Here is an 18,859-nt window from a genome sequence, read left to right as displayed (position 1 = left end):
TCCGGAGACCAGAGCCGGAACCGGCGAGACCGCGACCGCGTACCCTGAGCTCGCTCGTGTTTTCCCTGCCGCTTCTCGGTTCAGGGATCTGAGAAACCCGCGCGAAAGCCCCGCCGGGTCACCCCGGCGTGCAGACGTGGACAAGCGCTGGAAGATTGCTATTTTTTAACATTTCCATATTGTTTACCGTGGGGAAAAATCCCACAATTCCTTGCACAAAATGCATAAATAACATTAAGTGAGCTGCCGAGATACAAAGGGACTTCTGTAGTCCGCCTTCCTTGCTGGTCGGAGAGGGGAATTGTCACTTACGTTTGACTTTGGTAACCCGGCAGATTCCTGTCTTAAACGCAGAGCTGACGCGCAGGACCCTCTTCCTACAGACACTCATCGTAAGTGTGCGTGTGTGTGCGCGTGTGCGCGCTTGTGCAGGGAGCCGCGTGCATACGGTAGGATTCCACCCCGGGACAACGATCCTCCTGAAAGTGCATGCAGATCCAGAAGAGCTCGGGAATACGCTTTGGGACTCCGTGTGGGGGAAGAGAAATAAAGGAGCATAAGGCTTATAAATGAGTCTTTTCTGGAAAGGGAAGGGGAGCTGACGGCCAGCCAAGACTTCAAAACCACGTGGAGCGAAAATACTCTAGAGCAGCTGCCTCCCCGCAATTTCCCAGCCATCATCTGCCCCAGCCCAAGCCTCTCCCCCACGGAGGGACTACCAGCAAGACATTCACCTCATCTTCTTGTCTTAAAACCCTTTAAACTGGTTTTTCTGGACAGCAGGGCCCATCTGAAAGGGAAATTAGAAATCACGTGGTGGGGTGGCCCCCCAATTTGTTTCCCCCCCCCGCTTTCTTCTATCCCTTTCTAAATTTCCTTTCCAGTTGCTGTCAGAATGTCCAACTTGAACTTCTGTTTCCCCTTCTCTCCCCCCTCCTCCTTCTGGCTCCTTCTGTTCACTCTTCTGTCCTTGCCCCCAGCTGCAGACACCCCACCAAACACCCGCTGTTACCCCAGGCATGCCTGTCCATCGTTTGAAAGGCACTTTCATGGAAATTTTCAAAGTTCGAGAAACATCCAAAAGGGCAACTCTGAGGGTGCTGGGGCGCCGGCACAATAAAAGTACACTGGAGGGGGATGAGAGGAAGGATGGGGAGAGGCAGAAGAGGGCAAGCCCCGGTGGCTTCGGGGTACCCAGCAACTGAGGCCCCCCACGGGGCCGGCCCTGGGCCTGGAGCAGCCAGCAGGAGGCTGTCAGGCCCGGAGGGATGGAGTAAGGTCTGGACAAGCAGCCCTCCTGGCGGTGTGACCACCAGGCCACGATGAGGCTTGAAGGCTTGACCCTGACCTGGCTCTCCTTTTCTCTGGTTCCCAGCCAGGTCCTATCCTCTCTCCACCCCAGCTCTGTCCACCCACTGCGGGCTCCAGAGTCAGGCCTGGGCTGAACTAGAAGCAACAGTTACAGGGTGCTGCTGGGGGGAATTTCACCTGCGGGTGGGCATGCACTGGGCAGGAGGAGGTTCTGGGCTGGGTCACCTGCTGCTAAATGCAGGTAGGTGGCTGGGTGTGGGTAGGCTCTGGAGGCAGAGGGGGAGGTTCATTGGTCCTCGGTGAGACTCAAGCAGGATGGAGAAGCACTTCCCACTGGGGTGACTCACATCTCTCTTCCCTCCCCCATCAGTGGAAGGGTCTTCACCAAATTATCTGGCTAGATACACACCTGCCAGTGGCCCTCCCTGGGTCTCAAAAAATGAAGCCCATAGTCTGTGTGTGCCTGGAAAAATGAAGCTGGTGAGTTTTGTGGGAGCACCCTATTTACACATGTTTAGGGTTTGGGGGGGAATTTTCCTGCGACTCTGGGAACCCTAATCATCAGAGAATGTCCCATTATTTTGGGTCTCTGGACCACCAAGTGGGTAGAGGGAGGGCCCAGGACTGGTTGGTTCCTGCAAAGCCACCGCAGGTTAATTTCTCCACCTGTCCCATGAAAACCAGTTAGGCTATCTCCTGAGAAATATTTCTGATGTCTTGGGCATCTTTGCCTCTGATTGACTTAGCATTAACTGAGCCCAAGTGCTGGACTTCTGCTGTGTTTTCTCCTGCGATCCAGACCCAAGTTACTGGCTGCAGCATGAGCTCTGCAAAGCAGCATGTCATCTCCAGGCCAACCTCACTTTTGGGGGGATAGCATTCTGCAGACACTGGTCTCCAGGCTGCAGATCAGGCTGGTCGAGGAAGCAGGCCAATTCCTGAGTTACGGGCCGTGGTGGGAACGTGCAGGAGGAGGGGAAAGAGGAAGGAATGAGGAGAGAAATCATTAGAGAGCATCAGGCCACTCAAAGCCAACCCAAACATGAACATAATTCCGGAAGCGAGCGCCCCTTGAGAGTGGGCCCCACCCAAGGGTACAGCGTGGAGGGTGAGAAAATCTGGAGGGAAGCTGCAGAAAGTTGATTTGCCCCGGGGCTGAGGGAATCCTAAATCTTACAAACACAGAAATCGGAACAAGCTGTTTTCAGGAAGCTCTGAAACACGCTTGAGGGCCGACCGGCCGGGCGGGATCTGGGACCCCGCCTGGCTGTGCTTTCTGGGGGCGCCGGGGAAGGCGGGGGACGCATTTCCAAGCGTTCGCTGCAGAACCCGAGGTGCCGGCCCTGCACCCAGCGAGCCACGCAGCTCCGCTCTCCCACCTGGACGGCGGCCGTCCCGCAGGGTGGGCTTCTCCGTGTGAACAGGCGACCAGCACTGGACATTTGTTTCTCCCCAACATAGTGAGGCCGAGGCCCGGGACCCCCATCCTTTCTCCTCTCGACAGGCCCAGGAGCGTGGAGGCAACCCCCCTCCCCGCTTCTGGAGAACCATCCTCTAAGCTTCCCCGGTGCTCTGCACAAAGGGGGATCTCGGAACGTATCGAGGGGAAAGACGGCTGCTGGGCACGGTGTTTGCATAGCCCCGATGCTAGACTGACAAAATCTCCGGTGGCAGAGAGCTCCTGGGGACGCCGGGTGCTTGGCTGCAGACCCAAGCCTCCCGTTTTTTCTTAAAAACGAGGCCGGAGGAGGGGAACTTTTCCAGCCATTCTGCGGTCTCCTTACTTGCCACACTTCTCTGGGAGGGCGGGGGGACGCGAAGAAAACAAACGAGCGCGATGTGAGCGGTGTTGGCTCACAGCGGTCCTTGTCACTCGGTTGGTAGAGAAGCCCAACAATTCCGGAGGGCGAAATCTCAACCCCAGCAGAATCAGGCCGGGGAGCCCCGCGCCCGTGGCCGAGAGCCAGCCCCGCGCGGCCGGTCCCCGGCGCCGGGCCGGGGCCTTGGGGCCGAGAGGGGAGAAAGGGCCTGGCCCGGCGGAGAGCCACCCTTGGCTCCTGGGGCTGCCGCCGCGACCCCGGCCTGCAGACAAAGGCCGAAATGATGGGGCAGGCGGAGGAGGGGGTGGCCGGGCGGGGCCGGCGCGCGCGGCCGGCGGGCGCGGGGGAAATGCGGGTGTGCTCACCTCGCAGCCACGCACCGGGCGAACTTGGGGGCCTGGGGTCAGGGACCTCGTCCGAGTAGCCCCAGGAGAGGGTTAAAGCGCAGCAGCACAGGACCTGGAAAGGGCCTGAAGCGTCGGGGGGAGTGGGGCGCAGACGCCCTGGCGCTCCGGACCCCGCGCCTCTCCCTGCCCCGGGCGGCAAGGGGCGCCCCGCTCCCGGAAGTCCCCACGTGGCACCCAGGAGAGCCTGCTGGGTGGGTTGGCGCCAGGCGGAGGCTTAGCTGAGGAAGGGGGAGGGCAGCGAGCGGCATTGCCCGTCCGGACCCTGCCGCCAGAGCCGGAGAAGAGAAGGCCTGTGCTCGGCAAAAGCCCCGTGGGAGTTAGGGGGTGTGAAGTGGGTGCCCTCCTGTCCAGGCCACAGGGAGAGGACCTACTTTTGACACTTATCCTCAGCGCCAGCCTGGGAGGGCTGGGGAGATGGGCGGAGGGTGGGCAGTTCTCCAGAGCTGAAACCTTCCCTAAGCTGGTTTCTCAGGGAAAAGGATGCTTCTAAAGGGAAATCATGGCATCGCCCCACTTGTGCTGGGAAACACACACCCAAACTCATTCCTTTGCTCTGGCCCGCGGCCCACCATCCGTTGGCTTTCTCCAGAGCCAGGCGACTCTTGCCTTAAATGACCTGAGCTGAGATTCCCTGGGAATCACCTTGTGCCCTAGGGGCCCCTTTCCTGCTCTCTCACCCTGTTTCCCTGCTGTTCTCCATCCCAGTAAAATTTGGACGCCTCGGGAAGTTGGGCCCGCTTCCATTCCAAGTGGACCACACTGTCCTCACCAAGCCCACTGAGCAGCCTGTGCAGGGTCACGACTGGGAGTCATACAGACTGTTCCGTGACCTCAGGCCTCCACGGTAAAGAAAATGTCCCCTCGGAATTGCGGCAACCAAGAAGGAAGTGACACATTCCAAATAATCCACAGGCAACTAAGTAGCATTAGTTGGAATTTGAAGAGCGGCACCTATAGCTTGAGCCGGCTGAGCACAAGAAAACAAGAAGAAAAGATATAAGAGGATAATGAGTTGTGAAGACAACCCGCCACCCTCTCCAATCTTACAATTACTTACAAATAGTGGAAGGAATTCTAGTGTCTATCCACTGTCTTCCTTTTGATCTTTGCAAGGAAAACAAGATCTTCAAAAGGAACTCCTGGAACACCTGCCTCCCTCACAGAGCATGGGGTTTCTTTTCTTCGCTTTCGAAAGCCACAGGAAATCACAGCGAGGCGAGCATGGCATAAACTCATGTAGGCTGACTTCACACTATTTTTGGAAACATGATTTGAGTGGCTAGACAGTTCCAGAATTTTAGACAAGTTCAGGTTTAACTTAAACCACCTGGATCCAGCCCAGCTGACCTACCAACTGCTACTGAGACAAATAACTCATTAGTCTGGGTCTTATACCAGGAAGAAAATATCTAAACCTTCACCCCCAAATATCAACAATAGAGCTTCGCTGGGGGAACTCATGCAGAGTTATGTACTGGTTACGTTGGGGGAGATAGCTTTTATTTTAAACCTATGTTCAGATAAGTCATGAAATGGATTTCTTTTTTTCCTTATCAAATAGAAATATATTAAAATTTACAGTTTGATATAAAAGAGTGAAACTACATTGTGAATGAAATTAACACATTTCCTGTATTTGATGAAATTACCGATCAATTCCACTGAGTTCCACAGGCTCCGAATTTGTTGGCCTGGGGGCACAGGCTTTGACCTTGGCGGAAAGTTTGTATAGTATGGGGGGTATGTCCCCTGATACATTCCTGTGCTAAGGGCAGAAGAACACTCTTGGGGGATTGGTGGCCTTTTAGGAGCACAGAATCTTGATCACTGCATCGTGGGTGTCTGCTCTTGGGGGCTGGTGAGCACTGAGGCCCAACTACCCTCCCGGGGCAGCTCCAACTGGTCTGGTCAGGGCCCAGAGCCAGGGAATGGCCCTCAGCAGTTCTCCCCGTACTCATATCCGCTTCTGTGTCATCATCCCAGCAGACCTCACCCACTTAAAGAAAGGCCCACCAAAGCAATATTTTCAAGTTAGGACACAGTAGAGAAATGCTCTTTCTGTTCCCCAAAAAACGCTTCCTTCTCCTCAATATCTCTAAAAAAATCTTCCATTTCTCTGCAGGCAGCTCTTCACGTTGCATCTTATGTTACGGAGTTTCAGGGTTTTGTGTGTCTCATATAACTTAATCCCCTAAGACACAGCAGCCTCTGTGACGACGGCAAAGTTCAGGAACTCTATACCAGCTGGAGGATAAACACAGGCTAGGAGAGAGAAACGGGATATGCATCAGGATTTCCCACATATGTAGCTAATGCCCTTAAATTCCTAGGGATTTACACCTGCCCAGCTACCCGGAGCCAGAAATGAGAGCTGTCCTAATTAACTACCCAGTTTAGCCCTCCGTTCGCCAGGCTGGGGCTAACTTTGGCGGCGGCGGGGCAGCCTCTGGGTTTCAGATGTTGGGGGCCTGGGGGCGAGGGTCTGAGGCTGCCGGCGGGGACTGAAGGTTTGGTGCCAAAACGCTCCGACGGTAAAGCGCGGATTCCCCAAACAAATGACACATTTTGGGCGACGCTTTTCTGTCTTATTTGCAGATACAAGTTCAGCTGCTGCTCGTGCAAAGCGGCCAGGAAAAGCTCAGCCTTGAAAGTAGAATGTGAAACCAAGTCTCGACCGCTAGGAAACCTCGATCCGGGGACATTCTCCGAAGTCGGAGGCCAGAATGGATGTCGGATCGAGAGGCAACCCAGAGGCGAGCGTCTGCCAGGGTCCGAGACTGGGCCGAACGCAGGCTTGCAGCCTTTCCGCCCGCGCGGGAATCGCCTTTCCTCAGTGAAACAGCTCCTGGAAAGCACGAAATCGAGCCAAAAGAAAGCGGCATGCCCGTCGCGCCGGGGCACGAGGAGAGCTCCCTCTCCGGGAACCCAGGCGCCTCGCACATCCAGGCTGGCCGGCGGGGTGGGGGCAGGGTGGACCTTGCTGGGGTTCGGGGTGGCGGGGCAGAAGCATCCCCGGCACCCACTGCGGGCCCATCTGCTCCGCCGAGAGGGGAAGGGGAGGGGCTCCGCCATGCCAGCATCACCCGGGATCGCCTAGTGGTGTCTCGGCGAGCACCCAGCTTCTCCGCCCAGGGGGCAGTGGTCTCCGTCGCAAGCGGGGATGCGGCGCCCCAAGCCGGATGTTTCCCTTCGTGCGCGCACGGGGGGCGGGAGGAGGTTGTGCCGGTGTGACCCGGTCTCTTGCTTCCATGAACTGGCCTTCTGCTGGGGGCGCGGCTCGGCTACCCCTCTCCAGGCTCCCTTCCCCGTCTCGCTGCGCCGTCGGGTTGGGTGAGGGGATCCCTTGCTGGAGTTTGGAGTGGGAGACATCCTGGAGGCCCCGAAGCCGGTTTCCTCAGAGGGTCTCCCTCCCGCCCACCCCGCCCGGCTCATCTGAGTAAGCAGCGAATCCCCGGGCGGGCTTGGCTTTAGGGGTGATTCCTAGAGACCGGCCAGGTGCCCCGCCGCGCCCCGAGAGGGAGGGAGGGGGCGCTGAGGCTGCGGCGCCGGCCCCGCCCCGGGGCTTGGGAGGGTCTACACTCGCGCCGGCCGGCTCGGAGCAGGCCGCTGGGGATACGCCCGAGAGGGGACCCCGGCGCAGTGGAGACTCTGGGCTCTACAGCGAGGTCCCCCCGGGAGTCGGAGCCCGGATCCATGAGACGGACTTTTTGGCTAAGAACCTTCCACCGACGTGAGAGCCTCTGCCCCCAGGCCCCCAAATTCCGAGCCTTGTGAGACGCAGCGCCCGCGAGGAGGCAAAGGGCGCGGCTGGAGCGGAGCCCCCTACGCGGCGGCCAGCTCCCTGGGAGCTCCGGGCCCCGGCCCGGCGCGGATTTGTGAATGGACCGCAGAGCTCTTTGCAGCTCACAGATCAGAGGGCTGCTATCGCCCCACCGACGTGGTCCAATGAGCCGCCGCAATAGCGCTTAGCTACAAAGCCGGCACGGCCCGGACTCGGCGGTTCCGCACGGCGCGGGGAGGGACGCGGGAGGGGCGAGTCCAGGCCGCGACTTCAAAGCCGCTCGTCCGGACTCAGTGAAAGGGTGGCGCTCCGGAGGGGGCACGGTCCGAAACTTCATCCCCCCCCCCCCCCCCGAAACGTCCCCAGGCCGTCCTAACCACCGCGACCCGAGCTTCCGGTTGCCTCCGGCCCGCCCCGCGCGCGTCCTTCGAGTCCCCCGGGGCCCCGGGGCGCCGCCTCGTCCCCGCACCGGTCCCCGCGGCCTCGCGGGTCTGGCCACACCTGCTTCCCTAAGCAGCCGCGTGGTTCAAAAGGTACCCCCGCTGCCCCCTCCCACCTTTTAAAACCAAAGTCTTTCGTTGCCTCCCTCGAGTTCCCGTTGTTGGGGGGAGATTGACGCGCGTGGGTGCCCCGCGGAGGAGCCCGGCTTCCCCGCTCGTGGGTGGAGGCGCCGGGAGGGCCCCTCCAGAGCGGAATGCTTGGGCAAAGGCGCCCGTCCCCGCTCCCATTTTCCGCTGGCCGAGCGCCCACTGCTCCAGCAGCGCGCGCCTTAAGGACGCGAGCTCTGCGGGTGCAGTCACCGCCTCGAGGCCTTCTCCCACCCACTTTGCAAATGCGCGCGCTCTTTCTTCTGGAGAGCCGTGGAGAAGGGGGAGGGGAGGCCGAGGCACGGTGGCGGCAGGGAAGTTTGCTTAAAGGGAGGGGGAGAGAGGTCAGAGGTTAGGAGGGATTAAGGCTCGGTGGCCGCGCTCATCCTCAGTGGCCCAGGGAGAGAATCACTGAAGCAGGGGGTCCGGACATCTTTCACAAAAACGATTTTGGGGGGAGGGCGTTGGTCCAGTGAAGACAGGGAAAGGTCCGAAATGGACGAAAGCAGAGGACAGGATCTGAGGGATGCCCAGCTAAGCAGGAAGTGGACCTAGAAGAAAAGAGGGGCAGCGCTTCGTCTGCATGACTCTGCGCCCTGGTGACAAGGGCGTCCCGGGGAGAGTCTCCCTACCGCGGGGGCAAGAGGCTCCGCCCTCTCCTGCAACCTGTCCACGGACTCCTCAGCTTCCACCCAGGGAAAGGGCCTGCTTCTGCCTGGCTCGTCTCCGCTATCCTTTTGGGAAGACCTCCAGAAGGCCCCCCTCTGCTCCCCCCCCATATTCCCCGGAGGACATTCCTCCTGGGATGAACTGCCCCCCAGCCACAAGAGGGAACTTCCCAAAGCTATGGCAGCCAAGGGTAAAAGGAAAACACGACTCTGCTATTTCCTTCCCCACTTAACCCTCCTCCAGCCCCGACTACCAGCCCTCTTCCCACCAGCCCGGAAGGGACGGCGCCTTACCTATGTGGCATCGCTGCCCTGATGACGATGGAGATTCTCTCCAGCTCTGAGCTTGAGACCCACGCACCTGGCTGCCTGCTGGCTGCCTCTACCGGAGTTCTGATGGGCTTTTCAAATTTGACAGTCCAAATGGGATGGGTTGAGTCCCGCCCCTCGCCCCCAGTCCGCTCCTTCCCCGTTTTCCCCATCCGCCCAGTTGGGAGACAGTCCTGGTTGCTCCCTCTCACAGGCCCCCCCTGGTCTTCAGCTGTGGCCATTTCTGCGCACACCTGGAGGGCTGGTCTTTCAACCTCTGCTGGCTCCCGGCAGCCTGTTCTCTCTCCACACTTGGTCTACACCAGTGGTTTCCAAGAACGCTGAGAATTAGACACAACCCTAAAACACTTTGGGGCCACTCCCCTCGCCTGAGGCTATAAGGCTGGCCCCCCTCGGCCAGCTTGAACACCCAACTCTGCTGCCAAGCCCTTCCCACTTCAGGGGGATCCCCGGCCCCTGTCTTTGCTCTCCCCTCTGTGGAACATTCTTCCCCCAGACCCCTGGATACAGATGATCCCAGAGAGAGACCGCGTCTCTAAAACAGCTCCTGCCCCAGTTGTATTCTCCACAGCACTCGTGGCTATTGAAGTTATAAGTACCCGGGTGTGTACTGCCGGCTGTCCTACAAAGTGGACTGTCTGCAGGAGCAGGGGCCCCAGCCGCGTCCCACCCGCACTCTCAAGGTGTCTCAGCACCCTTCCACCCCTCGTGGTCATGGAGGGCCCCGAGGAGCTTTGTTTATTTGGACTACGCCTACTGATGATTCATCCACAATAACAATAAAAACCCACTTCATGTTTACTTAAATCTTATATTTTAATGAGCACTTACTATATTTCCCAAAACATTACAAAATTAGAAGAGTGGTGTTTTACCTTTTTGCACACTTCTTTATAATGTTTGGCTTAAGAGGAGATAGCTGGACTCTCATTTCTGCTGTGCAATCCATTATTTTGGTTCAAGTATATGGAGAAAATGCAGCCTCCCACAGACATGTAGCTGGGAAAGGAGGAATGTTTTAGCAGCCTCGTCACACAGGGTGGCTGTTCTTCCTGAATACCACACAAAACTCAACAGGTGGAAGTTTCGGAACTTAGTTGCAATATGGAATCTGAAACCATGTCAATGAATACTTCATGCTCTATTACGTTAAAATCCATTGATCTATCTCACACTTTGAATGGGTCTTTTACCCATGAAAGATTTAGCAACATCATTCATTGGTTATTTGGAAAATAATCCTTCTCTGAGTTATGCAGTTCTCCCAAATGTTGACAGGTTTCCTTAAACAATATCACAAAGTTACTTCTGTTAATATCACTGCTGAGCTCATCGGAAAGGTCTTTAAATACTGGGAAGTTGTCTGACTTATGCTATTGGATACACGTTTTCCAAAATTTTACTTTTCACTTGAAAACATGGTTTCTTTTTTTTTTTTTTTTTTTTTTTTTTGCGGTATGCGGGCCTCTCACTGTTGTGGCCTCTCCCGTTGCGGAGCACAGGCTCCAGACGCGCAGGCTCAGCGGCCATGGCTCACGGGCCCAGCCGCTCTGCAGCATGTGGAATCCTCCCGGACCGGGGCACGAACCCGTGTCCCCTGCATCGGGCAGGCGGACTCTCAACCACTGCGCCACCAGGGAAGCCCAAGCTAATACTTTTTTTTTTTTTTTTTTTACTGCTTTTTCAAGGACATTCTTCAGTGAAACTGGCATCTTTTTTTGAATTTTATTTTTTTATACAGCAGGTTCTTATTAGTTATCTATTTTATACATATTAGTGTATACATGTCAATCCCAATCTCCCAATTCATCCCACCACCACCCGCTACCACCCCTCCCCCTCTCCCCCCTTGGTGTCCATACGTCTGTTCTCTACATCTGTGTCTCTATTTCTGCCTTGCAAACCGGTTCATCTGTACCATTTTTCTAGATTCCACGTATACACGTTAATATACAATATTTGTTTTTCTCCTTCTGACTTACTTTACTCTGTATGACAGCGTCTAGGTCCATCCACGTCTCTACAAATGACCCAATTTCGTTCCTTTTAACGTTCACTGCAGCACTATTTACAATAGCCAGGTCATGGAAGCCACCTAAATGCCCGTCGACAGACGAACGGATAAAGAAGATGGGGTACATATATACGGTGGAATATTACTCAGCCAGAAACTGGCATTTTTTTAAGCACAACTCTGAGTGCACGGCTGTGAGTACGACGCCTGCTGGTACGGTCGGAGCCGTGGTCTCCACGCTGCTGAGGCCTCCGCTTCCTACTTGCCGCTGTTTCTGCAGCTTGTGCCAAGGTCTGGGCAGTGACAAAGGTAAGTAGTAACAGCATAACTGTAAAAATGGTTGTGTGTGGACCCTCTGAAAGGGTTCTGGGCATCTGCAGACCACATTTTGAGAGCTGCGGGAGTATGTCATGAATGAATGCATTTCCCTGGAGTCTTCAGAGGTGGCTACACAGTCCTTACCCAGAGCTCTTGCACCAGCTGCGTTTCCAAACTTCTTTGACTTTAGAAGGTGACAGAGTGTATGTAGTGTGTACGACCTGGCCCAGTGGTTGCCAATAGCACCCTGTAATCAAACACGTTACTCTTTCGGCAGTGAGAGCGTAGGAAGAGGGACAGCAGCCGTAAGAAGGCTCACATCCATTCTGATCGCGTTTTGCCACCAAATGAGTTTCAAAAGCGACTTTCAGTGTGAAAGCATTCGGGTTTTGGAGTTGGAGACCTTGTATCGTTATCTCCACTCGTGGAGGGGCAGCCGAGGACGGAAGGTTAGCAGCTGGCCCAGCCCGAGGCCCACTGGGGGTGGAGGCGTGGAACTCGGACACGGGCAGTGGAGGTCCAGGGCCTGCTGTACCTCTGCCCTGTGACCCTCCTCCACGCTCCACGGTGCAGCCCCCCATGCAGGGCTCAGATCACGGACATCCAGGTCTGGGGGGCACTCAAGTCCCCTCTCTGCCTGGCCCTGGGTCTCCTTCCCACCCTCTCTGGACGTGTGTGTCCTGCATGTGCAGAACTGCAGCCGCCCAGGGCTATGGACTCCTCTACTCACCAGGCGCTTTCCAGCTTTCAGACTTTTCTTCTTTTGGTCTCACGTATGAGAATCCAAGTTCCGCTAGGACGTCGGCTGCTTGAAAATTGTAAATCCTTAGATTGAAAAGGAAATTTTGCCTTTTGGAAAATTCGAGTTCTGGATGGCCAGTAATGCTTAGAAAATGGTTATTCGTTTCAAAATGATAAGAAATATAAATTTTCTTTAGTAATGCTGCTAGGGAAAACATTAAGTGAAACAATGTCTGATCTAAAACTTGATTTTATATGTCAATAACATGAGGTTAATTTTTTTAATTGTGAAAAAAATAACAAAATTTACTGTCTTAACCATTTTTCAAGGAACAGTTCAGTGGCATTAAGTACATTCATTGCTATGCAATCATCACCATCTCCAGAACTTTCTCCTCTTCCCAAACTGAAACTCTGTCCCCATTAAACAACTCCCCATCCCCTCCCCAGTCCCTGCCCCCCCCATTCTACTTCCTGTCTCTACGAATTTGTCTATTCCAGGTACCTCGTGTAAGTGGAATCACACAGTCTTTGTCCTTCTGTGACTGGCTCCTTTCACTGAGCACAAGGTCCTCAAGATTCATCCATGCTGTAGCAGGTGTCCGAATGTCCTTCCTTTTTAAAGCTGAATAGTACTTCGCTGTACACCACATTTTCTTGATCCATTCATCACTTTTTGGCTGTCGTGAATAACGCTGCTCTGAACCTAGGTGTGTAAATAGCTCTTTGAGCTCCTGGTTGCATCTCTTTTGGGTATATACTCAGAAGTGGGATTGCTGGATCGTATAGTAATTCTGTTTTAAATTTTTTCGAGGAACCGTCATACCGTTATGGACAGCAGCTATACCATTTTATGTTCCCACCAGCAGTGCACGAGGGGTCCAACCCTTCCACATCCTCAGCAGCACCTGTTATTGTCTGTCTTGTTGGTAGTGTGAAGTGGTACCAGCTTCCAGACTTTGGAAAACAGTATCCCTTTCACCTGGGATACTCCCACTTCCCACCTGCCTGAGGAGCTCCTCAGCCTCCTAGCTCAGGACCCCCAGTCCAGTGTCTGCGCTGCTTCTCCCCCTCTCACAGAGCCCCTTGCTCCTTTCTGTGTTCTTCCGAAGTGCCGTATCCTGATGCATCCTCCTGGCCACCTGCTGGGCGGGAGGGGGAATCTGTGAACCAAGCCTGGAGATTCCAGTATGTGGCCCCCAGGGCAGGGCTGTTGTACCTCCAGGCCTCCTTCCAGTTTGATTTGTTGGGGGAGGGGATAGGGGGAGGAGTGGATGGGGACACAGGGACGGTGACTCCCAGAGTCGTGTGTAGCACTGAGCGCTCAGAATTTGGCTAGTGTGACTGAAGAATTGACTTTTAAACTTTAATTAGCTGCAATGCAAATTTTAAAACTGATTTTCCACTCAGCTCCTGGGAACTCCCACATGTGTTTAGAACAACTTGAGTATGTGAGCCCACCTGCCACTGCAAACTGTATAAACGTCAAACGCACATCCGGTATTTCCAGTGACAATTTAGATGTGTTAGAAGTGTAAATTGCTACACAGTTTAGATATGCCATAGGTATGAAGTGTGCGTGGAATTTGGGAAGACTTAGCACAAAAAGACCTGCATGTAAAATATCTCGTTGATTTTTATGTTGATCACTTGTTGAAATAATATTTTGGCTATAGGCTAACTAAATATATTAACTTTACCTGTTTTTTCTCGTTTTCTTCCCACGGCCACTATACATTACACGTGGCCACCTTCTTTGTCTCCTGGACAGGGCTGTCCAGAGGAATGAGTCTGCACCCATTAGAGGAGGGAAAAGGTGAAATCCCAGGCCACAGCAGAGGAAGGGAGAGCCAGGGGCTTGCTTTCTGCTCGGGGTGGGTGGAGGGGATGTGGCTTCGGAAGTGAGTGTATCAGTTTCTGGGGCTGTTCAGCAAATCCCACCCCCCGGGGGGCTTAGAACTACAGAAATGTATTCTCTCACGTTCTGGGGAACTTGCCAGAAGATCACGCGCCCTCGGAACCTGTAGGGGGATCCTTGCTGCCTCTCCTGGCTCTGGGGTCGCCTGCAGCCCTGGGGTCCTCTGGCCTGCAGACACATCACTCCCATCTCTGCCTGTTGGCATGGGCCGTCTCCCCCACGGCTGTGTCTGCCCCCTTCCTGCAGGGACAAAGTCATGTGGGATTAGGGCCCACGTTTCTCCAGCATGGCCTCATCTTACCTTGGTGGCATCTGCAAAGAAGACCGTATTTCCAGATAAGGTCACACTCGTAGCTCCCTGGGGTTATGACTTCAACGTAGCCTTTTGGGAACAGAATTGGACCCTGGGCAGGGAGGTGGGCGGCGTCTGGTTCCTGCAGCCCTGTGAGCCCTTCTGAGGACCCGCCTTCGTGGCACGTTCCCAGCCCTCTGTCCCTCAGGCCCTCATCTGTGAACGGAGGGCCACAGCGGCTTGTTGGGAAAATCAGATGCGGTTAGGCCTGCAGGGCAACACCTGGCGCACATCACGTGCCATTGACGGTTACTGCTTTGTATTGGCATCTCCCCTAAAGGCAAAGGAAAGCCATGGAGCATTTCCCGGAGGGTAAGTTACACCGAGGCGAACCCAGTTTTAGGACCACACTGTCCCCCCACAGCCACTAGCTTCATGTGGCTACATGCATTCCTGTTAAAGTTTACACAATGAGAAATTTGTTTCCTGGCGCTCACTAGCTACGTATCAAGTGAAGATGCGGCCAGGGGTCCTCAGTGGTACTGGGATGCAGGGGCGGGGAGCCTGGAGGAGGCAGGACCAGCATCGCCCCCGCCTGAAGCCTGATGGTGGAGGGAAGGGGGGGGAACAGACGGTGGGGCTTGAGTGTGTGTGAACAGGAGTGAGGCCAGCACGCGTCTGTGCAGAGGGAAGACTGTGGCGGTTCTGTGGGCTCAGTGTCTGTGTCCCCCTGGAATTCATGTGTTGAATCCTAACCCCCAATGTGAAGGTATTAGGAGTGGGGGGCTTTGGGAGGTGATCAGGTCAGGAGGGTGGCACCCCCATGAATGGAATGAGGGCCCTTATAGGAGGGTCCCCTTGACCCTTCCCCCATGTGAGGAGACAGTGGGAAGACGGCCCTCTGTGAACCAGGAGGCGGGTCCTCACCAGACGCCAAATCTGCCTGTGCCGTGATCTGGGGCTTCCAGCCTGCGCACTGTGGGGAATCAATGTCCGTTGTTAGGCCCTCCCGGTCTCTGGCTACAGAAGCCCAAACGCACTCAGACAGGATGAAGGGGTGGGTGAGGCTGACAGCACGGGATGGACAGCTGAGCGCGGCCAGCCCCCTGGGTTGCACGGGCCCCCTGGGACAGCAGAGGTGCTGCAGCTGCTGTGCCCGGGACCCGGGGCGGGGACAAGAAGACGGCAGGCCACAGCGCAGGGGGAGGCCGTGGAGATGGGTGGACGGGAGGCCCGGAGGCCAGAAGGGCGGTGGACGGGGAGATCAAGGTGACCGCGGAAGGCTGGGAGACAGGAGCAGGGCTGGGGGCTGCCCTGGTGGCCAGACCCTGTCCTCCCCCTCTCTCCGGGGCCTCCTGGCCCTGCGCCCCAGCCCGCCGCGACCTCCCACTCCACTGCCATGCAGCTCTCGCCCACACTCATGTTCACTCACCTTTCAGAGACACCCCCCACCCCCCGCCGGTGTCTGCGCTGGGCCCGTAGACACCTGTGTGGTTGCTGGAGCCAGGGACCATCTCAGGGAGAGGTCCCCAGGACAGAGACCACGACGGCTTGTCCCCAGCACACGGCAGCCGCGACGGGTCACATCTGTGGGGCGATTGCTCTGTCCTTGGCACCGTTCTAGAATCTTCCCGTGGAGTGATCTGTTGAAACGCCCGACAGCGCACTAGGCTTCTGTACCAGTTGGGGCTCTCCAGGGAACCAGCAGGAGAATCCACAGGAGACTGGTTTTGGAGAACTGGCTCACGAGATGGTGGGGTTGCTAGGTCCAGAAGCCGTAGGGCAGCCGGCAGGCTGGACGATCTGGTGGGAGCAGAGGCCACAGGCTTGAGGGTTCCTCCTTCTCTGGGAAACCTCCGCATTTGCTCTCAAGGACTTCAGCTGCCTGGGGGAGGCCCACCTACCTTAGGGAAGGTCATCTCCTTCACTTAAAGCCACCTGATCCTAGGTGGTAATCACCTCTACAAAACATCCCCACCGCGGCCCGGCCCCGGGGCTAGTGTTTCCAGACTGGGTCCTGGAGCCTCACCAAGTGACCAGAAAACTGATCGTTCAAGTGACCCAGGGTGTGGTCAGGTCTACAGGAAGAGAATTGAAATGCAGGCTCCTGGGCCCCAGCCCAGGCCCGTGGGGCCTGACTTCCTGGACGAGAGACCTGGAAACCTTCATTTTAACTAATGTCCCTGATGCCAGAGGCCCACGAGGGTCTGAATCCCCTGGGGCGGGGCGAGGCTTTGGGAGGGTGGAGTGGAGTCTCTTCCCTCAAATGCACCTGCTGTCGTCAGCGCGGGCCCTTCTCGGGTGTGACACGGGGCTGCTTAGGTGTGGCCCTGGGGTGGGACGAGGATGGACGTGAACATGAACAAGCCGCGATTCCTCCCAGGTTACTTGGTGGGAGTGCGATGCGGAAAACAAAAAGCACCCGCTGAGGCCTGCAGGGTCCCAGACAGGACGACAGTCTACCTGCTGGGGTGCTGGTCCTGCCAGCCCGAGACGAAACGCGTGTCGGGGTTGATACTGAGGGTCCCCAGCCTTCGCCTCTCCAGTGCCCTCCCGGTGCCCCCGCCCCCACCCCCCGTGCTCCCGGTCCTGCGGGCACCCCTCATCCTGATCTAAGAAGTGACTCCAAGCTGAGATCAGACAGCCTGATGCGTCTGCCTGCCCACCTCCCGCCCTGTGAACTGACCGCCCCGGAGCGGGGGCAGGGGTGAGCTCAGGGCCCCCAGCCTTCCGCTCTCCAGCTTCTCTGCACAGCAGTGCTGCGTGTGTTTTCACCAGCTCTCCTTTGTTTCCGCCTGTGAGATTCAGGTGGAAGCTTTGGTGCTGCGTTCTGTGCCATCGTGTCAGTTAGGGCCAGGGCCCACCGGCCAGGAACAAGTCCACGTAGCGGTGCCCCAGGACTTACAGAGTTCCTCTCTCTCACGTGGAAGGAAGTCGTGCAGGGCTGCTGAGCTGGGCCTGCCCTCCTGGGAGCTGGGCAGCTTCTCGGAGACAGAGCAAAGCAGGGTGAGGTCAGGAGCCCGTGGGCCTGGCATGTTTGCCGGTAGACCCTTTCCATTTTGGACTCACTCCCTGGGAGGTGTATCCATTTCCTCTTGTTGCTATAACAACTGCTGTAAAAAAAAGAAAAAAAAATTATTACAAACCTAGGGGTTAAGACAACACAAAATTATTCTCCTGCAGCTCTGGAGGTGAGAAGTCTGGGCTAAAATCACGACGTTGCCTGGGCTGGGTCCTCATGGGGGCTCTGTTGGGGTGGAATCCACGTCCTGGGCTTTTCCAGCCTCTAGAGGCACAACCTTCCTTGGCTCATGGCCCCCCCTCAATCTTTAAAACCCATCCCTCCAGCCTCTGCGTCCGGCTCACTCTCCTGTTTCTGGCTTTGACCCTCTCACTTCCCTCTTACAAAGATGCGTGTGAGCACATGGGACCCACCCAGATCATCCAGGGCAGTAGCTCCACCTCGAGGTCTCGGTCACATGTGCAAAGTCCCTGTGGCCGTGTGAGGTAAGCGCCCTGGTCCATTTCAGCTGCCGTAATAAAACACCACACACAGGGCAGCTTAAACAACACTCACTTATTTGTGGAGGCTGGGATTCTGAGATCAAGGGGCCAGCAAATCTGGGGTCTTGTGGGAACCCGTTTCCTGGCTTATAGACGGCAGTTTCTCCCTGTGTCCACACATGGGGAAGGAGCGGGGAGCTCTCTGGGGTCTCTTATTAGGGCACCGACCCCGTCATGAGGGCTCCGCCTCACGACCGCATCACCTTGGGAGTTAGATTCCAACACACGAATCTGGGGGCGGGGGGACAAATGCTCAGTCTGTGGCAGTAACACGTTCCCAGCTTCCCGGGGACTGGGGCGTGGACGTCTCCGGGGGCCATTCTGTCTAGCACAGCAGGTCTGCGGGGAGGCAGCGCGGATGCTCTGAGAACCGCACATCTTACCACGCGTGCAGTGAGGTTTGTACTCCGGAGCCAGCAACTCGCCCTGTATCTCCGGATGTCAGGCTGGATTCTCTCTGGACGGGGGGCGGGGGGGGGGGGTTGTCCCACGATGCAAGATCATTTGGGCGGGTGGCTGTGCACTGAGCATTGTCTTGGTCTCATCGAGACCTACTGAGTCAGAAGCACCACGTTCCAGTCCGGGCTGTGACTCTGGAAGCTGCTTTTCAACCAGCCTGTTGGGTTGTTTCACGCATACTAAGATCTGGTTGTCTCTCTTCTAGACAAAATGAGGTGTGGATAAGGTCCCGGGAAGCAGCAGACCCAGGCCGCCCCCTGCCCTCCACATTCGCCCCCCACCAGGCGTCATCGGGCACCCTGTCTCGCTGGTCCCACGCCCTCTGTGTGTTTGTCTCCCCAGCTAGACCAAGGGTTCCAGGAGAGGAAGGTCTCGGCCCACGTTGCCGGCCGCTGCAGTGCCTGTGGGTACTCGATGGAGCCCAAGCCCCTGGCCGCCCCCTGCGATGTAGGCCAGCCGGGGTGCCCGCGATGCCCCTCCACTGACCTGAAGGGATTTAGGAAACCAAAACGGACTGTGGTTTGCATTCAGAGCCTCCTGAAGTTTGGGGTGCAAAGTAGAAGTCACTTTTTTCAAGCTGCACTTAAATGATCTTACCTGTTCTGCGTCTGTGCTCTTGGAATCCTGTCCCTGGGGACAGGCGGCGAGG

This window comes from Tursiops truncatus, chromosome 9, assembly GCF_011762595.2.
Source record: "Tursiops truncatus isolate mTurTru1 chromosome 9, mTurTru1.mat.Y, whole genome shotgun sequence".
NCBI classification, from domain to species: Eukaryota; Metazoa; Chordata; class Mammalia; order Artiodactyla; family Delphinidae; genus Tursiops; species Tursiops truncatus.
Note: the sequence above shows the minus strand (reverse complement) of the source record.